Genomic DNA, 17392 nt, shown 5'->3' on the forward strand with positions numbered 1-17392 from the left:
AAAGAATTAAGAGTAAGGAAAGTAAGAAGGAAGAGAGGGAGGGAGAAAGACAAAGATGAAGAAAGGAAGGAAGGAAGGAAGGAAGGAAAGGAGGGAGGGAGGGAGGAAGGAAAAAAGTAAAAAATGGAGAGGTAAAAAAAAAGAATAAAGGAAGGAAAAATATTAACAACCATTCTTTACTATGTCTCAGTCTAAGGGTTAACACGTGACATTGGATCCTCACAGCATTCTGAGGTAGGAATTTCCACCATTTTATAGATGCATACCTGTGTGGTGCCCATAGAAGGAATGTTTGATTCCAAGGGGTCACAGATACACTGAGCATGACGTTATGCCAAAGCCTTCATACCTTGTTTCTTCACTGGTTTGTGTTTTGGGCTTTATTTCCTGTCTTTGCTCATTAACCATCATGAGCACACTCTGTGGTCTAATTTTAGCCGCAAGGGTTTAATGTTACTGTTAACTACAGACGGCTAGGCAATTAGGTAATTTTGTTTCTCTAGTGGCAGCCTGTCAGGGTAGTGCTGATAAAGCCACTTTAGCTGGAGGTCACTCACTCACCAAGGGCTCCAATCATTTATCTTGTTGTGTACAAGCTACTTTAACTGAAAACACAAAAGCAAAGAAACAGAGTACCATTGTGTGTGAGACCCTGGCTCAGGACCTAGACGGACTGGGTTTGAATCTCAATTCTGCTACTTTTACTAGATGGGATATCCTTTGGGAAATGGCTTAATCTTTCTATACCTCAGGCTTTCTATTCTCTAAAATGAGGATCATAATAATATTTATATCACAGAGTGCTTCTAAGTATTCAAGGAGTTGATATGTAAAAATGTCCAGGCACATAACAAATGGTATATAATTATTGTTGTTATTATTGCTTTTATTATTATCCATGAAGTTAATTCTAGCTTTGAATTCAGTAATTCTAGATGATGTCCCATCCATACACTTACTACTACCTTCTTGAACCTTCCCTGAATTCTAAGCACATCCACCCCCTTGTTCTTGCAGGAGGTCACTGTCTTTGCGTGTTGCCGCTCCTTATGCTGGGAATTAATTCCTAAATCATATTCAGCTCAGTAGAAGTCTTCTCCATATAGTTAGCTATGTCCTCCACCCCACCCCAAAGAAGGTAGATTAGTCACTCCTATACATCCCTATCATGACTCATCGTTGTATACATTATAAATACTGTCAACATCCCTCCGCCACTGGCCCCTTCTCGTATATGCATCTGAAAGCTCTTGGAGGACAGGAACTATATCTGGCTCTTTCTGCCTTCTGGGCACATATCACAGTGTTTGGTACACAGAGGGCTGGCAGCAAATGTCAAAAGAATAAATGAGCTTACCACTGGGAGGGCAGAAATCCAGAGGAGATAAAGTGAATAAAGCCTAGGTACCCAGGGAAAGTAGGTATGCAGCCATGGCAAAGGTTCATGAGAACAGTTATTGGCCTATTCAGCTATCTGTCATCTAGCTATCTGATAAAACTAAAACTTTTTAAGTGCCTTATCCAAAATAAACTAGTAGGCACTTTACATTTGACATCTCATTTAATATTCACAACAAGCTCATGCAATATATACTATTATTAGTCCCATTTTATTGATGAAGAAAGAGGCTCAGAGAATTAAGTAACACAGCTATGACTTGCTAAAGCAGGATTAGAGCCTCAATCTCTGTGACTTCAAACTTTATGCTCCATGTTCTAAATTGATCCTATATACATACTGCCTTTCAAAGTGATAGATACAGAGATTTTTTTATAAAAATATTTTATCTTGTTCAAACAAAGAGTTGAAATGTCTCCCAATAGTTGAATCTCTTTTATAGCCCAGAATAGTCCATCCATCTTATTATTTCTGGGGCAGAATGCAGGAGTTTAGGCGGGAAAAGTTCAGAGAAATATGATTATCTCTTTTCTCTCAGTTTTTAAAAAATCTTGACCACAGTTTAATATTTGCATATTGCTTTTTAATATCCTCTTTTATTAAAAAAATTTAACAGATATCTCTAAACTCAGGGAGAAAAACACATTTAAACTTTTAAAAATTGGGACAACTCCATTTGGTTTAAAAATGCCTTGAAAAACAAATTAAATTGAAGACACAAATTGACAACTGCCACCAGCTCCTTTGAGAGTCATGTTGGAATGGGCAGATTGTCATCCTCTAAATCCTTAGCAGTTGGGTTAAGATGGAAGCCCTGTCTCACTTGACCACCCTTTTTTTCTTTCTTTCTTTCTTCTTGTTTTTTAATGGCAGAGAATCAATCCAAATGCTGAACAACCAGAACTGCATCTTCTAAGATACTCAATTTGACATCTTTTTCTGTGCAAATGAGTATAAGGTGGTGAACAATGTGAACGGATATCTTAGTTTGAATATTTTCCCAAAGTAGAATTTATGAGGCTATTGAAATCCTGCTAGACAGGAATTATTGCCTATGTATTTCCAAGCTGAGCAATTTGAGATAGATTAGAATGAAACCTCTGTGATCAGAGCTGCTAACAAGGAGGCTTCTTACCAATAAGCAATATATTATGGTACTCTTGGTGGGGAGGCTGTGGCAGCCAGTTCTTTCTGGCATAATAGGAGTGGATCCAGCATTTTTATTCCAAGTTACCACTCCTCACCAAAGTAGGGTACTTTGCAAATGCTATCAACTTTTTACTCATTTCACTTCGGAAATCAATGTTGAGAGAAAGGAATTATCTTCAACTGCCAGGTAAAGAAGAGCGGGAAGTAGAGGTGAAGTTCAGGTCATCATGATGAGTTAGGAATCTGGGCTTCTGGATGCCCAGTATTTATCATTTTACGCCCTTCAGCATAGTCTCTGATGTGAAATGCTGATGACTTCAGCATTGGAGAATCTATGAGCCTTCTACATAGCTTGTGAAATTACAGCTTGCTCCTCTGGGAAGTAGACAGGGGTTTCTGAGCTTGGGCATTTACCTTTTGGGATCAGTAAATGTCCCCATTCATTCCTCTCTTTATTGAAAAAAGGTCTTGCAAGAGATCATGGCAATATTCTCCAGTTATATTTCTCTCTCAATTCATGCAGAACAAAGAAACAAAAAACAACAATAAAAAAACCCTACATTTAGCCTATAGAAAAATCATTTCATTAAAACCCTCTTTTGAGATACCCTATTTCTCATCTTCAAATGTAAGATATTTCTTAATATTTGAGCACTCACGGTTTTCTCAGTTTTTTGTGAAATTATTCATCTATATATTACTACACTCTCATACAATTTTATGTTTGTTTTTGGTAGTGATGGTTTATTGCTTTTGCTTTTTTTTTTCATTTCTTCTTTTGTTTTAATTTCAATGTTTAGCTTTGCTTTACTTACTGATGTTAGTGACATATTCTATAATTTCAGGTATAGTACACTGAGCTTTACTGAAAACAACTCCATATAAAACTGACCCTCTTAGAGAAGGTAAGCACAACTCATGGGTTTAATCATTGCATTCCATAAAAGGAGATGTCACTTAACCAGCTTTCCTCTCAGTGCCAAGAGATCAGCTCAAAGTATTTCTATTCAGATAAGTGAACATGCTTGTCATAGCTTACTTATGCCTGTTAAATCTTTCTATGAAATATTTTACAGGGAAATATGTAAATATTTTGACTGCTTATGCCATTCTTTTCAGACTGCTTTGCAGATTACACATGAATCTCTATATGAAACAGGAAGGAAAACCAAGCAGAAATTTCTTAATGTAGCATTTTTCATTAATGAAGACAGAAAGGCTAAAGGAAAAATTTTTTTTAAATGGAGTCTTAATGTAAATAGCCAAGAAGAGTAATATATACTCTATGAATTGGCCTCAAAGTGATACCAGCGTGATGGAAATACATTATGAGTTTCCAGGACAGCATGTCCTCTTACCTTTTCTTACTGACAGCAGATAAGTAAACCAGGGCTTAGGAGTATAGTATTTGCCAAAAATACATTAGCACAGACTTTGTACGTAGCAAGAGTTTTATGAGTTTGCTACATCTTACATGAACAAAGGTCTATAAACCAGCCTTTAATCTTAGAAATACATGTTCTTTACAGCCTATAGTTAACAGATGTGATATATTCTGAACATAGATAGGGTAGAGAAAAGTAAGGGAATTTTTCCCAGGCAGTTCTCATGAAATGTAGAAAGTCTGTTTCATTTCAGTTATTTAATTTTTGCTTTTTTTCATGATTATTTTTGAAAGAATAAGATGATGCTGATGAAACTTGAAGATCAACACCATGGAATAATTGTGCTGTTTCCACCATCTGAGATGACATGGTTGTAGATGCTTTTAATTGTCAAATGACCATATTTTCCATTTTTTTCAATGGAACACATTTTCTTTAATTTTGGAGGTTATATGTGTAAATGTGTGACTTGACTGAGGAAAGCATTCCATCACTAATATTTCCTCATGACTGTGGAGCTGAGTAAAACATCATTCAGAGTCCCTGGTTTGAAGCAACAAAAACCATCTCTGGCCTAAGCCAAAAAGAGATGCATTGGACAAATAGCAGGGATGCCCATAATTGACAATTGGCTGGTAGCCTTAGGCTTAGAAAATGGAGCTTTGCAGGCCAGGCTGCAGGAAGCACAGTCAAAGTCATACCACAGCAACTGTATGATTCATGGGCTCTTGTGATGGTTGGAATCATCTGATTTCCCCCACATTTCCTCATTTTGTGCACTATCCATCCAAGATTCAGAGTTCCAGAACAAAGGCCAGATCAACAAAGCCTAACTCATTGGCTTCTTCTGTGGTACAGCCAGGAGTGGTAGAGGAAGGTCCCAGCTTCTGTGGTTTGAGGGAGGAACAGCAATGGGAAGCAAGCACTGGGAATTGTCTTCCAACTATGTTGGCACACAGTGAGGAACTGATAAAAATAGTGGGAAGTGGATTATGGTCAGCTGAAGAATGACAAATGTCCAAATAAATATTGGCTTTGAAGTCATGATGGGTTCTTAGATTGGACTTTTTTATCATTGAATACTGTGAGACCTTGGATAAGTCCCTTTTGCTGCCTGTTCCTCAGTCTTTAAAATGACAAGTTTGATTTAGAGCAAGATAAGTTCCATTGTCTTTATGCTAGTTTCCATAGCAAACATCATTAATCAATCACTGTATTCTTTTCTCCTGAGACCAGACATGACCTCAGAATCCTTCTCAATACAGTGTTTTGGCAGCAACCACTAAATTGAGTCAACAAATGAGATAAACCTTTCAAATATCTCTGAACTAGAGGTTAATTACATTTTCTTAAAGTGTTAATGTTCTTTGAAGTTCCAGGACTGAAAAGTATTGTTAGTTGAATTATTTTAGAAAATTAGAAAGAACCTAGACCAGATGGGAATAGACTCATAAAGCAGCAAATCCAGTAAAATCTGATTGAAGTGAAAGAAAATATTTTCAAATTTGACTGGCTTTCATTATGAATGTTGAGATATAGAAGGATCTCTTTGTTTCATTGTAGAATGCGCTGATCACCCTCTGTCATCAATCCAAGAAAGTCCTGAGCTCATAAAGACTATTCTTTGAACAATAGAAAAACATGATATCAGTCTGAGGTTTAAAACTGTGAATTATATTATAGAGGGTAAATGAATATAATATTATATTGTTAATGGTAAAGAAATTACCATTAACCATGAATTATATTGTTAACGGTAAAGGAACTACTGTTTAAGTAGTCTTTTAAAATTTATAGAATACAGGATCCTAAATGGGTCAAAAATCTAAATTCATTAGGGTATGTTACTAAACCTAATAGCAGGTTTAGCTGTTGTGACCAAATAAACATATTTCTTTAGTACTGTCTTGTTTTTCTATTTTATTAGTGAGACTTTGTATTTAGATCTTTCTTTAACATCTCAAGCCTAAGCTAAATGGGTTCGCAATGTAGGGCAAGTGACACGAGATGGAAAAACTACAGTCCAGGAGTTGCTAGGCTCCAACTAGCTAACAGCATCTCTTCTCTACCCAGGAGATTTCCATTGTCTTCCATTGGGCTATGTTTGTACTCATTTACACATCAAAGTTTCTTTTTGGAACGATAATGACTTGTAATATGTCCTTGAATCACAGCAGGAAAATATCTTTCTAATTCTAGAGTAATTTCCAGTACCAAGAAACAACAAAAAGTCTTCTAAAACAATTTTTGGACACTGGCTTTCTGTAGGGTACCTAGAATGAGGTCAGTTTCACAAGCTATCCTTCCTCTGTTGTTCCTATGGTAGATTGCCAAAGGACCCGAAACTTTTCTCCTTCCTGTATGCATGCCTTTAACAATGCAACTTTTATCAAGACAAGTGGAGTCTATTTCTCTACCCCTTGCTTCTGGGTTGGCCACATGTCTTGCTTTGGCCAAAGGGTTCTTAGCAAATGCGATGCAAGCAGAGTCTTGAAAAGTGCTTGCACTTTGGAGTTTATCTTCTTGCTATTTTGGGGAGCACTGAGCCCACCACCACACGAATTAGCTTGTGTTAGCCTTCTGGATGATGAAAGATACATGACCAAGTTACCTCCACCACTGTAGTTAACATGGATTCAATCATCAGTCATGTCAGTGAGGCCATCCAACACCATTCAGCCCCATCTGAACTGGCCCACTATGAATTGCCCAGTTAACTCTCAGAATTATGACAAATAACAAATCTTTGTTGTTTTAAGACATTAAGTCTTATGGTGGATTTTTAAATGGCAAAATATGTCCCAGTAGTTGCATCATCATTCACCCGGTATTGGTTTGCTTACCCTCAGAGGGTAATCTATAGAAACTCCTCAGATTTACCCACTCATTGTCAATGAATTGAATGAACCTTTAGATTCACTGGGAAAGACTACTAACACCCTTTCCATGGTTGTTAAAATAAAACTGACTTTGGACTTTTTGGTTTTCATTATTTTAGATTCAGGAATTATTTTTTTAAATGAAAACATCAGATGTTGACATTCTTTTTTTAGATCTAGCAATGATACAGGTGTTAAACACCTTAACATATATAGTGAAAACTTCATAACACCAGTGAATTTCAAACTTGCAAAAGAAATAATTTCTCAGCTGTTCAGGGTTAATCTGCCACATGGATTTGATATGGCATTGAAGAGTGAAAAATGCAAAAGAGACCAAAATTGTCTAAGAGAGGGAAGGAACCTCATAACATTTAAGCTACACAATATCTTCCTGATGGGAGCTGAAGGTCAATTTACTTTTAGAATTTATAAAGTTCTTTGTTTGAGACATTTTGCTCTAAATCCTACCATTCTCAGCTGTATCTTATCCTACATCCCAGGGCCAATGGATTCATGTCTTCTCTCCTCCACCTTCAGGCTATTTCTAACAACTCATCATCTGTTTTCCCTGGGAATTGTCTTCACATACAGAGTTCTCTCCAGAATTTTCATCTGTTTGACTGTGTTACCTGGTCCCCTTTCAAAGTTAGTTAGTTTATATATGTACATACACATGCATGTATTTATGTCATACTTCTCTGCTGTTTCTCCTTTGTGCCTTCGAAAGGGTTTTCTGGTGGAAAATTGGCCAGAGACATGTTTGGGAAGAATGGCAAAGCATGGTAATCTATGGTCAGAAAGATCGTGCCTGATTATATATCATATCTGTACTTGTAAAAAATGCTTTTTTGTTTTTATCATCATATTTCAGTAATGTGATTGTACTTTGGGGTACACAAATGTGCTATTTATTCAGTTCTGGAGTTCTTTGGTCTGGTATCGTGATGTCAATTATTTCAATTTTCACATCTTAGGAACTGTGGAGAAGTTGACAGAAAGTGCTAGTTCCATGACTAGGCATAGAGCAGTACTGGTGTTGCATTCTTTAGAAGCAAATATCCAGATTCAACAGAGAACCACAGTGTTCCCTGCAAGGGTGGGAATAGGGTCACAGTGGCTCCTATGGCAGCTGGTTTTGAATAATTACTGGTAAGAACTCTCCATAGACTGAAAAATTTAAACTATCAAGAATAAGACTCAGGCAAATGTCTCATCATTTTTAGTTCAACACCCCTTGGATATGATACATAACATGCAGTGTTTTCTTTAGAAGTCAGTAGACTCTGTGAATCCCTTTATTCTGGGCAATTCAGTTCAAATTCTTTCCAAACTTTTCCTTCCAAAATAAGTGTATCAAGCATTTATTGAAAGTGCTACTGGCTAACTCTGGGCAACGTCTTATGAAATCCATTGACTTCTGAAATAGAGGTGGCAGGAAATAGAGATGTCTCAAGGAAATATATTGTCTTAACTCTTTCTCAGTTGGGACTGCCTGTATCAATAGGGGAAAGGAGTAAGAGGATATTCTGTTTTAACTGTGGTTAAAGCAAATTTTGACCTGTAATTAGTAACTTACAGGTTAAAATTCCTGTAAAATTCCAACTTCCCTTCTGCTTCTCAGAGGGAAGGCATCTGGAACTTTGGAATGAGATAGATTCCAGCTGACTATAATGAGGTGATAGGATGTGTGAGAAGAATAACTCTTTTCTGCCCACTGCTAAGAAGACACTCCAAACCTGGGTTCTAGTGATGAATGCTCTCTTTTCAGTGTCCAGTAAAAACTGGTTAAAGCATCAAACAAGAGTCTTGACTGTGCCTGGTGTGGTAGCTCAGAATCAATTTCTCCTCTTCCCTAATTCTTTCACTAGTCAATGGGAACAGCCTTGGATTTCAACATGATTTGTAACCTTCAGTGAGATGTTTGCTTATAGGTATCCCTAACTGTATACAGTCAAAATCAGACTTATGTTATCATTAAGCCTCTCCAGTGTTTGTGTGGGAATTATGAGGACATGAGCTGCCCTCAAAGAACCCTTCAGCCAGGGCCAAAGTTTAGAATTACCTTCTCCCCACCCAACTGTCTTATAGGCAATCATTCTATTTCAGTAGCTCCTAAAATTATAACAATACCAAAAGTGTATTGGTGATTCCATCTACTTTTTTCCACATGTATTTACTGAGTATCTTGTGTAGTATATGCAAAGCACTGTGCTGGTGCAGCTGGGGGTTCAAAAGGAATAAGACCAAAGCTTTAACCTTAAAGTGGAATCAGGTGAAGATATGGAGTAGAACCATCTTTTAGCTCTCCAGGAGGGTCTAGTTATTGATTAAGTGGGAATATGGTATTTGTTAGCCTTGAGGATCCAAACTAACTCATCTTAAGTATAGACCACTTCTCAATCTTGCCTGTTGGCATGATGCATTCATACAAAACACAGTTGTTTTCTTGAGCATCTAACATCATTCATTCAGTTATTTGTTCATTTAAGAAAGTTTATTGGGTGTCTATTATGTGCCAGACATTGTACTAGTCTCTGGGGAGAGAACAACGAGCAAAATGGAGAAAAATCCCTGCCCTATGGAGTTTTCATAACAGTGGGAGAAGACAGATGATAAAATGAAGAAGTTAAAATACAATAAGTTAAATGAAAAAAAAAAAAACTATGGAGAAAAATGAGGCAAAAAAGTGGGTTATTTTGTGTGTGTGTGTGTGTGTGTGTGTGTGTGTGTGTGTGTGTTAGGGGTAGCAGTTTGAAATAGTATAGTGACAGACAGTTCTGTTAGATTTTGGAGAAAGGGTAATAAATGAGACACATACTCATAGATCTTAGACTGGTGGAGACAAAAGATGATTATACCGGTAATTATATTAAATTGTGATGTTAGGATAAGAGGTATATGTAATGCTATGGATGAGGACACAGGAAAAGGAGACTTTGAACAGTCAGGAATGGTTTCATGGGTGAATTGACGTTAACACTGAAACCAAAATATAATATAAGCCAGAGGAGAAATGAAGTGGGTTGAGGGTCAGCACAGGAAAAAATAAGTTCAAAGATTCAGAAGGAAGTGAGAACGTGGTACATTCAAGGAAGTGAAAGTTTAAAATGGCTAAAGTATGGATTGGAAGAAGGAGAGTAATGTGAGATGAGTCTCCAGAGTAAGCATTAGTAATGTCACAAGAGCACTGAATGCCATGTTAAGAAATTTGGACTTTATCCTAACAACAAACAGAAACCATTAAAAGAATTTAAAGGGTTGGAAAAGACTTGAGGTTGATCCCCAGGGGCCTGTAGGGAGGCCGGATGGAACTCTGTTCATTCAGAATCTTGATCCTGAACGGCCCCTTAACTCTGTTCTTTGATTCAACTAATTACCTTGCCTTTCCTAATAATAAGGTACATTTATTTGTGACTCACCCATTCATTCATTCATTTATTCTCCAACAGATATATAATATTGGTAACTTGTATTCTGGTCATGTCCAAATAAATCCTTTTAATTCAGATATCTGATAAGATTTGTTTCTCTTAAAACCCAAATAATTACAGGTCAGCTAAAAATTCTGGGCGAACAGTACCAAGTTCAAGACTGCAATTTTGATTTTAATTTTAACTCACTTGAGCTTTTATTGCATTTGACTGCTTTGATTGACATTTACAAAATACAACAAGAAGTTAATTATTTCATAACTAACTCCCTCAGCATAATACATGTTGTTATCCAAAAATATAATATACGTGTGTCATTCTCAAGAACATTCCATAACATAGACATGAACTTTTATAGTTGGAAAGGTCCACGGGGATCAAAATTATTATACGGATGAGGAAACTGCCACCTTCAGAGAGAATATCACTTAATTTATATTATGTACAAAGCTTACTTATAGTATTATTACTTGTACTTTATATATTTTATGTTTTATGTGTTTTAATAAATTGTTTTTTTAAATTGTTAATTCATAAAAATGGTGCAAAAATCCAAAAGTTGTAAAAGTGTCTACAGTTAAGTCTCTCTTCCACCTCTTTTGCTAGGCCACACTGTTTCCCTCCCCTGATGCTATTTTTATGTAATCTGTCAAGATACATCTTACATATATGCAAATATATATTACCTATGTGTGTACACAGTGTGAGACATAAATGTTAGCATTATCTACATATTTTACCTCACCTTGCTTTAACATTGAACAATATATTTTTGAGATTATTTCATATGGATATAGAGAGAGAGAAATGCCTCATTCTTTTTATTAGACATATAATATTCCATTGCATGGATGTGCCCTCATTAAATTAATTAATTCACTGTCTAAGGGATTTTATTTTTTTCCAAACATTTTCATGATAAAAATATTTCAATAAATATCATTTATACAATATCATTTTTACCATGTGGGATTCTATCTACAGGATATTCCTAAGCATCAAAGTACTGATTTAAAGAGTATGTAAATCTTGAAATTTTTAATAAATATTGACAAGTTATCTATATAATGCTATATATTTCCATTAACAGTTAAGAAGAGTACTGTTTTTCCCATGCTCTTTTCAACACAATGCCTTACTGAACTTTTTGATTTTTGCCAAAGATCAAAATGGTAATTCACTATTATTTTAATTTACACTTCTCTTTTTAAGGGTAAAGATGAGCATTTTTTCATATGTTTAAGATTTATTCATTTATCATTTTCTGTGAACTGTTAATAACATTTGACTACTTTTTGCATTGTTATTATGTTTTATATTGATTTGTAGATATTATTTACATATAAATAATTGAAACTTTTGTGATATGAGTTACAATTTTTTCCCAGTTTGCAGTTTACTTTCTAATTTTATTTAAGGTGTTTGGTTTACTATGCAAATTTTTTAAAGTGTAGGTAAACTTACCACCCTTTTCTTAAATCACCTCTTAGTTTATGTATTTTACATAGAAAGGCCTTTCTCACTGAGATTATTTTTAAAAACCCTATGTTTTATTCTAGAGAATTTATGGATTAATATTTTAAATGAAAATATTTTGTATAAAGATATAATTTCTATAATAATTGATATACAAATCCAAGTCTATTTTCTTCCATATTGTCCCAACATTAATTTTTAATAATCCAGTCTTTAATATAGCCCCTTATTTGAAGGGCCAACTTTATCTAAATTAAATTTCTAAAAATGTTTGCATCTATATTTGGACTTTCTATTATAATTCCACTGATCTGTGTGTCTATTCATGTACCATTATTGTTCTATTTCAATTATTGTAGATCTAAAATATGTTCATAGCTGGTAGGTCTAATCCCTCATCATTGGTCTTCATTTCCAGAGTTATTTTTGGCAAAATCAGTTGGTTTATTTTTTCATGTCAATTTGGAATCAATATAACTCCAAAAACTCTTGGGAACTTTTAAGGTGATTTAATAATACATATAGATTCATTTAAAGAGAATTAGCTTCATTTTGAAATTGAATCTTTCTGTCCAAGAGAAGAGGATGTTTTGGGTCTTCCTTTGTGTAAAACAGCCCATAGACTGATACTGGTCTCTAGTAAGATAAGATTAAAAATTAAAAGCAAACATTTAAAAACTTTTAGAGCAATTTGACATGTTTGTGACATCCATTGTTGTTGTGACACTCTTTTAGCAATTCATTTTTATTGTATTGTTTAAAATTATCTAACCATGATAAAGTGAAAATAAAAGATTGGCCTTTCACCAGGACAGTTTGAGAAGCATTGCTAGAAAACATGATAGCAGTTTCTGTGGTTATTATTATTATTTTTTGAGGATAGTTTAACTTGATTATGTGTGTGTGTGTATATATATATATATATATATATATATATATACACACACATAGATATGCTGATACATGTTTACATAAATATAATCATATGCATGCTCCTTGTAGATTTAAAAATTTTTTTTTTTTCTGTTTGCCTTTTTCCCCCTTTTTTCTCCCCTATTCCACAGCATCTCTCCACCCTAAATAACCCATGTTAACAACCCATTGTGTATTCTTCCATATTTTACCTAGAAAAATGTTAAATAATAGTGGGCAAAAATTTCTTCTCCCTGAACCTTAAGGAGAATACTGGTAGAGCTGCACCAGTAAATATGATCTTTATTTTGTCAGATATGCATGTTTATAATGTTAACAAGGTATTCTTCTATTCCTTTTTTATTAAATTTTTAAAAAGAATATATTTTAAACATTATCAAATATATTGTTAGCATCTGTCGTGATGTTTTGTGATATTCCTTTTGAGTGTATCAATCCCAGGTCGTGGATTATGGTGTATTAATCTTTTTCCCCCAGCTTTATTGAGCTATAATTGACACATAACATTGTTTAAGCTTAAGGTGTACAATGTGATGATTTGATACACAAATATATTGCAAAATGAATACCACAATAAGGTTAGTTAACACAACTTTCACCTCACATAATTACCATGTTTTTGTTGTTTTTATGGTAAGAACATTTAAGATTTACTGTCTCAGCAATTTTCAAGTATATAGTATGGCATTGTTAACTACAGTCACAGTGTTGTACATTAAATCCCCAGAACTTATTCCTCTTATAACTGGAAATTTGTACCCTTTGACCAACATCTCCTCATTTTCCCTGCCCCTAGCCCCAGGAATTGACCAATCTACTTTCTGTTCCTATGAGTGTGGCTTTTTTAGATTCTATATAAAAGTGATATTATACAGTATTTGTCTTTCTCTGTCTGACTTATTTCACGTAACATAGTACCCTCAAGGTTATCCAGGTCAAAAGGGCAGAATTTCCTTTTGTTTTATGGTTGAATAATATTTCATTGTGTGTGTATATAAACTTATTATATATATAATATTTATATCACATATACATGTACAAATATATTTTATATATTTTAAATTAATTTATGTATTATATGTATACATATATATATAATGTATACATATTTTCTTTATCCATTCCCCTGTCAATGTTTTGCCTTTAGCTTTGTTCTTTCTCAAGATTGTTTTGGCTATTCAGTGTCTGTTGTGGTTTTATGTAAATTGTAGTATTGTTTTTTCTATATCTGTGAAAAATGCCATTGGAATTTTCATAGGGATTATTGAATCTATAGATGGCTTTGGTGTAGGTAATATGGACATTTTAACAATATTAACTCTTCTGATCCATGATCATGGAATATCTTTCCATTTATTTGTGTTTTCTTTAATTTCTTTCATCAGTGTTTTATAGTTTTTGATATGTAGATCTTTCACCTTCTTGTTTAAATTTACTCCTAAGTATTTTCTTATTTTTGATGCTATTGTAAGTTAATGGTTTTCTTTATTTCTTTTCCAGATAGTTCATTGTTGGTGTGTAGAAATGATGCTGATTTTTGTACGTTGATTTTGTATTCTGTAACTTTACTGAATCTAAAACATTTTTTGAGGAATCTTTAGCATTTTCTATGTATAAGATCACTTCAACTGCAAACAGACACTTTCATTCTTCCTTTCTGATTTGGATGTCTTTCATTTCTTTTTCTTACATAATTGTTTTGGCTAGGACTTCTGGTACTATGTTGAATAGGAGTAGGGATAGTGGGCACCCTTCTCTTGTTCCTGATCTTAGAGAAAAAGCTTTCCACCTTTCACTGTTGATATGATGCTTGTCATATATCCATTCAGTCATTCTATGCCTTTTGATTGAAGAGTTTAATCCATTTACATTTAAAGTCATTACTGATAGATAAGGACTTACTAATGCCATTTTAGTAGTTGTTCTCTGGCTGTTTTCTAATTCCTTTCTCTCATTTTTCCTCCCTTCATGTCTTTCTTTGTGAACTGATGATTTTCCTTACTGGTATGCTTTGATTCTCCTCTCTTTATCTTGTGTGTAACTACTATAGGTTTTTGCTTTATGGTTTACCTTACATAAAAAATCTTATAGATATGTTTATTTTAAGCTGATAATAGCTTAACATCGATTGCATACAAAAACTCTTCTCGGGCTTCCCTGGTGGCGCAGTGGTTGAGAATCTGCCTGCCAATGCAGGGGACACGGGTTCGAGCCCTGGTCTGGGAAGATCCCACATGCCGTGGAGCAACTGGGCCCGTGAGCCACAATTACTGAGCCTGCGCGTCTGGAGCCTGTGCTCCGCAACAAGAGAGGCCGCGATAGTGAGAGGCCCGCGCACCGCGATGAAGAGTGGCTCCCGCTTGCCACAACTGGAGAAAGCCCTCGCACACAAACGAAGACCCAACACAGCCAAAAATAAATAAGTAATTCTTTAAAAAACAAAACAAAACAAAACAAAAAAACTCTTCTCTTTTACTCTTCTCTCTCCCTTTTTTATGTTTTTAATGTTACAATTTACATCTTTTTATATTACATATCCATTAACAAATTATTGTAGCTATATTTATTTTTAATACTCTATCCTTTAACCTTTAGGCTAGAGTTAAGTGATTAACACACCACCATATTAGAGTATTAGAATGTTCTTAATTTGTCTATATACTTACTTTTAACAGTGTGTTTTATATTTTCATATGTTTTCATGTTACTAATTAGTGTCTTTCATTTCAGCTTGAACAACTCCTTTTAGCATTTCTCGTAAGGCGGGTCCAGTGTTGAATTCCCTCATATTTTGTTTGTCTGAGAAAGTCTTTATCTGTCCTTCATTTCTGAAAAACAGCTTTTCTGGTAAAGTATTCTTAGTTGGCGGTCATTTTCTTTCAGCACTTTGAAGGCATCATCACACTTTCCCCTGGCCTGCAAGGTTTCTGTTGAGGGATTTGCTGATACACTTATGGGAGTTCTCTTGTAAAAGAAAAATATGGAATGCTTCATGAATTTCCATGTCATCCTTGTGCAGTGACCATGCTAATCTCTGTATGTTTCCCATTTTAGTATACATGCTGCCAAAGGGACCCTATGTTAATTTTTTAATGTTCTGTTGGATTCTGTTTGTCAGTATTTTATGTAAGACTTTTACATTGACATTCACAGGTGAAATTTCCTTGTAGTTGTTCGTATGTGTGTGTGTGTGTGTGTGTGTGTGTGGTCTTGATATTAATGTTATGTTAGTTTTATAAAAAAATTGAAAATGTATCACTTCTTTTTCTGTGTTCTGGAAATGACTTTGCCATTAATTGCTCTTTAAATAATTGGTAGAAATCTTCCTTGCAACTTTTAGTCCTGGCATGAGGGGGGTGTGTTTGAGATGGTATTGCTCTTTGACAGCTATATTTTCCCATGGAATAAGGTATAAAGTCAGTTTTGGTAATTATTTTTTCCTAGAAAATTATCTACTTTAAAGCTTATATAGGGGCTTCCCTGGTGGCGCAGTGGTTGAGAGTCTGCCTGCTAATGCAGGGGACACGGGTTCGAGCCCTGGTCTGGGAAGATCCCACATGCCGCGGAGCAACTGGGCCTGTGAGCCACAACTGCTGAGCCTGCGCGCCTGGAGCCTGTGCTCCACAGCGAGAGAGGCCGCGACAGTGAGAGGCCCGCGCACCGCGATGAAGAGTGGCCCCCGCTCGCCGCAACTGGAGAAAGCCCTCGCGCAGAAACGAGGACCCAACACAGCCAAAAATAAATAAATAAATAAATTTATAAAAAAAAAAAAAAAAAAAAGAGCTACCCTTCTCAATGTCACACCCCATCAGTGCACTTTAAAAAAAAAAAAAAAAAAGCTTATATATATGAAGTTTATAAATTAGTCCCTTTATGACTCCATTAATTTCCTCTTCATTTGTGGTTTTCTCCCCATTACTGATTTTATGCATTTGTGTTTGCTCACTTTTTGATCAGGTTAAGCAAAGTATTTTTAAGAAAAATTATTAGATATGTTATATTTTCTGTTCTTCATTTATTAATTATTGGTGTTAATGCCTTCACCTTGTTTTCTTAGTTTTATTATGTTTCTTTATTTGAAATATTCTAAGTTGGATGATTATTATATTTATTTTTATCCTATACTGTTTATAAATATGTTTTAAGCCTATGATTTTTCTTCTAACACTTCTTTAGCTATAACCCATATCATTTGATATTTATTATATCATTATAATTATTTTGAAATATGTCATAATTTTAATATTATCTTCTCTTTGACAGAAGAGTTGTTTAAGAAACAGTAATAAAATGTCAAGATAGTATTTTGTTATTATTATTATCTGGTTTGTAATTTCATGGTTGATGAGGTTTTCTTAAATTTATTTTTTATTTTTTTACTTTTTTATTAATTAATTAATTTTATTTATTTTTGGTTGTGTTGGGTCTTCGTTTCTGTGCGAGGGCTTCCTGTAGTTGCGGCAAGCGGCGGCCACTCTTCATCGCAGTGCGCGGGCCTCTCACTATTGCGGCCTCTCTTGTTGCGAAGCACAGGCTCCAGACACGCAGGCTCAGTAGTTGTGGCTCACAGGCCTAGTTGCTCCGCGGCATGTGGGATCTTCCCAGACCAGGGCTCGAACCCGTGTCCCCTGCATTGGCAGGCAGATTCTCAACCGCTGCGCCACCAGGGAAGCCCCTTAAGTTTATTTTTATTGAAGTATAAATGACTTACATTATATTAGTTTCAGGTGTACAACA

The 17392-nt window shown here is 35.1% G+C and overlaps 1 protein-coding gene and 1 pseudogene across 1 annotated transcript in view; one reads left to right on the top strand and one right to left on the bottom strand.

The window, feature by feature from the left end:
- LOC132370196 (hypoxia-inducible factor 1-alpha inhibitor-like) overlaps nucleotides 1–17392 on the top strand; it is a 175651-nt gene that overhangs the window by 112819 nt on the left and 45440 nt on the right. The gene's annotated exons all lie outside the window — the stretch shown is intronic.
- On the bottom strand, nucleotides 15630–15730 carry LOC132371201 (U6 spliceosomal RNA; annotated as a pseudogene).

This window comes from Balaenoptera ricei, chromosome 8 (genome assembly GCF_028023285.1).
Source record: "Balaenoptera ricei isolate mBalRic1 chromosome 8, mBalRic1.hap2, whole genome shotgun sequence".
In the NCBI taxonomy this organism is placed as follows: domain Eukaryota; kingdom Metazoa; phylum Chordata; class Mammalia; order Artiodactyla; family Balaenopteridae; genus Balaenoptera; species Balaenoptera ricei.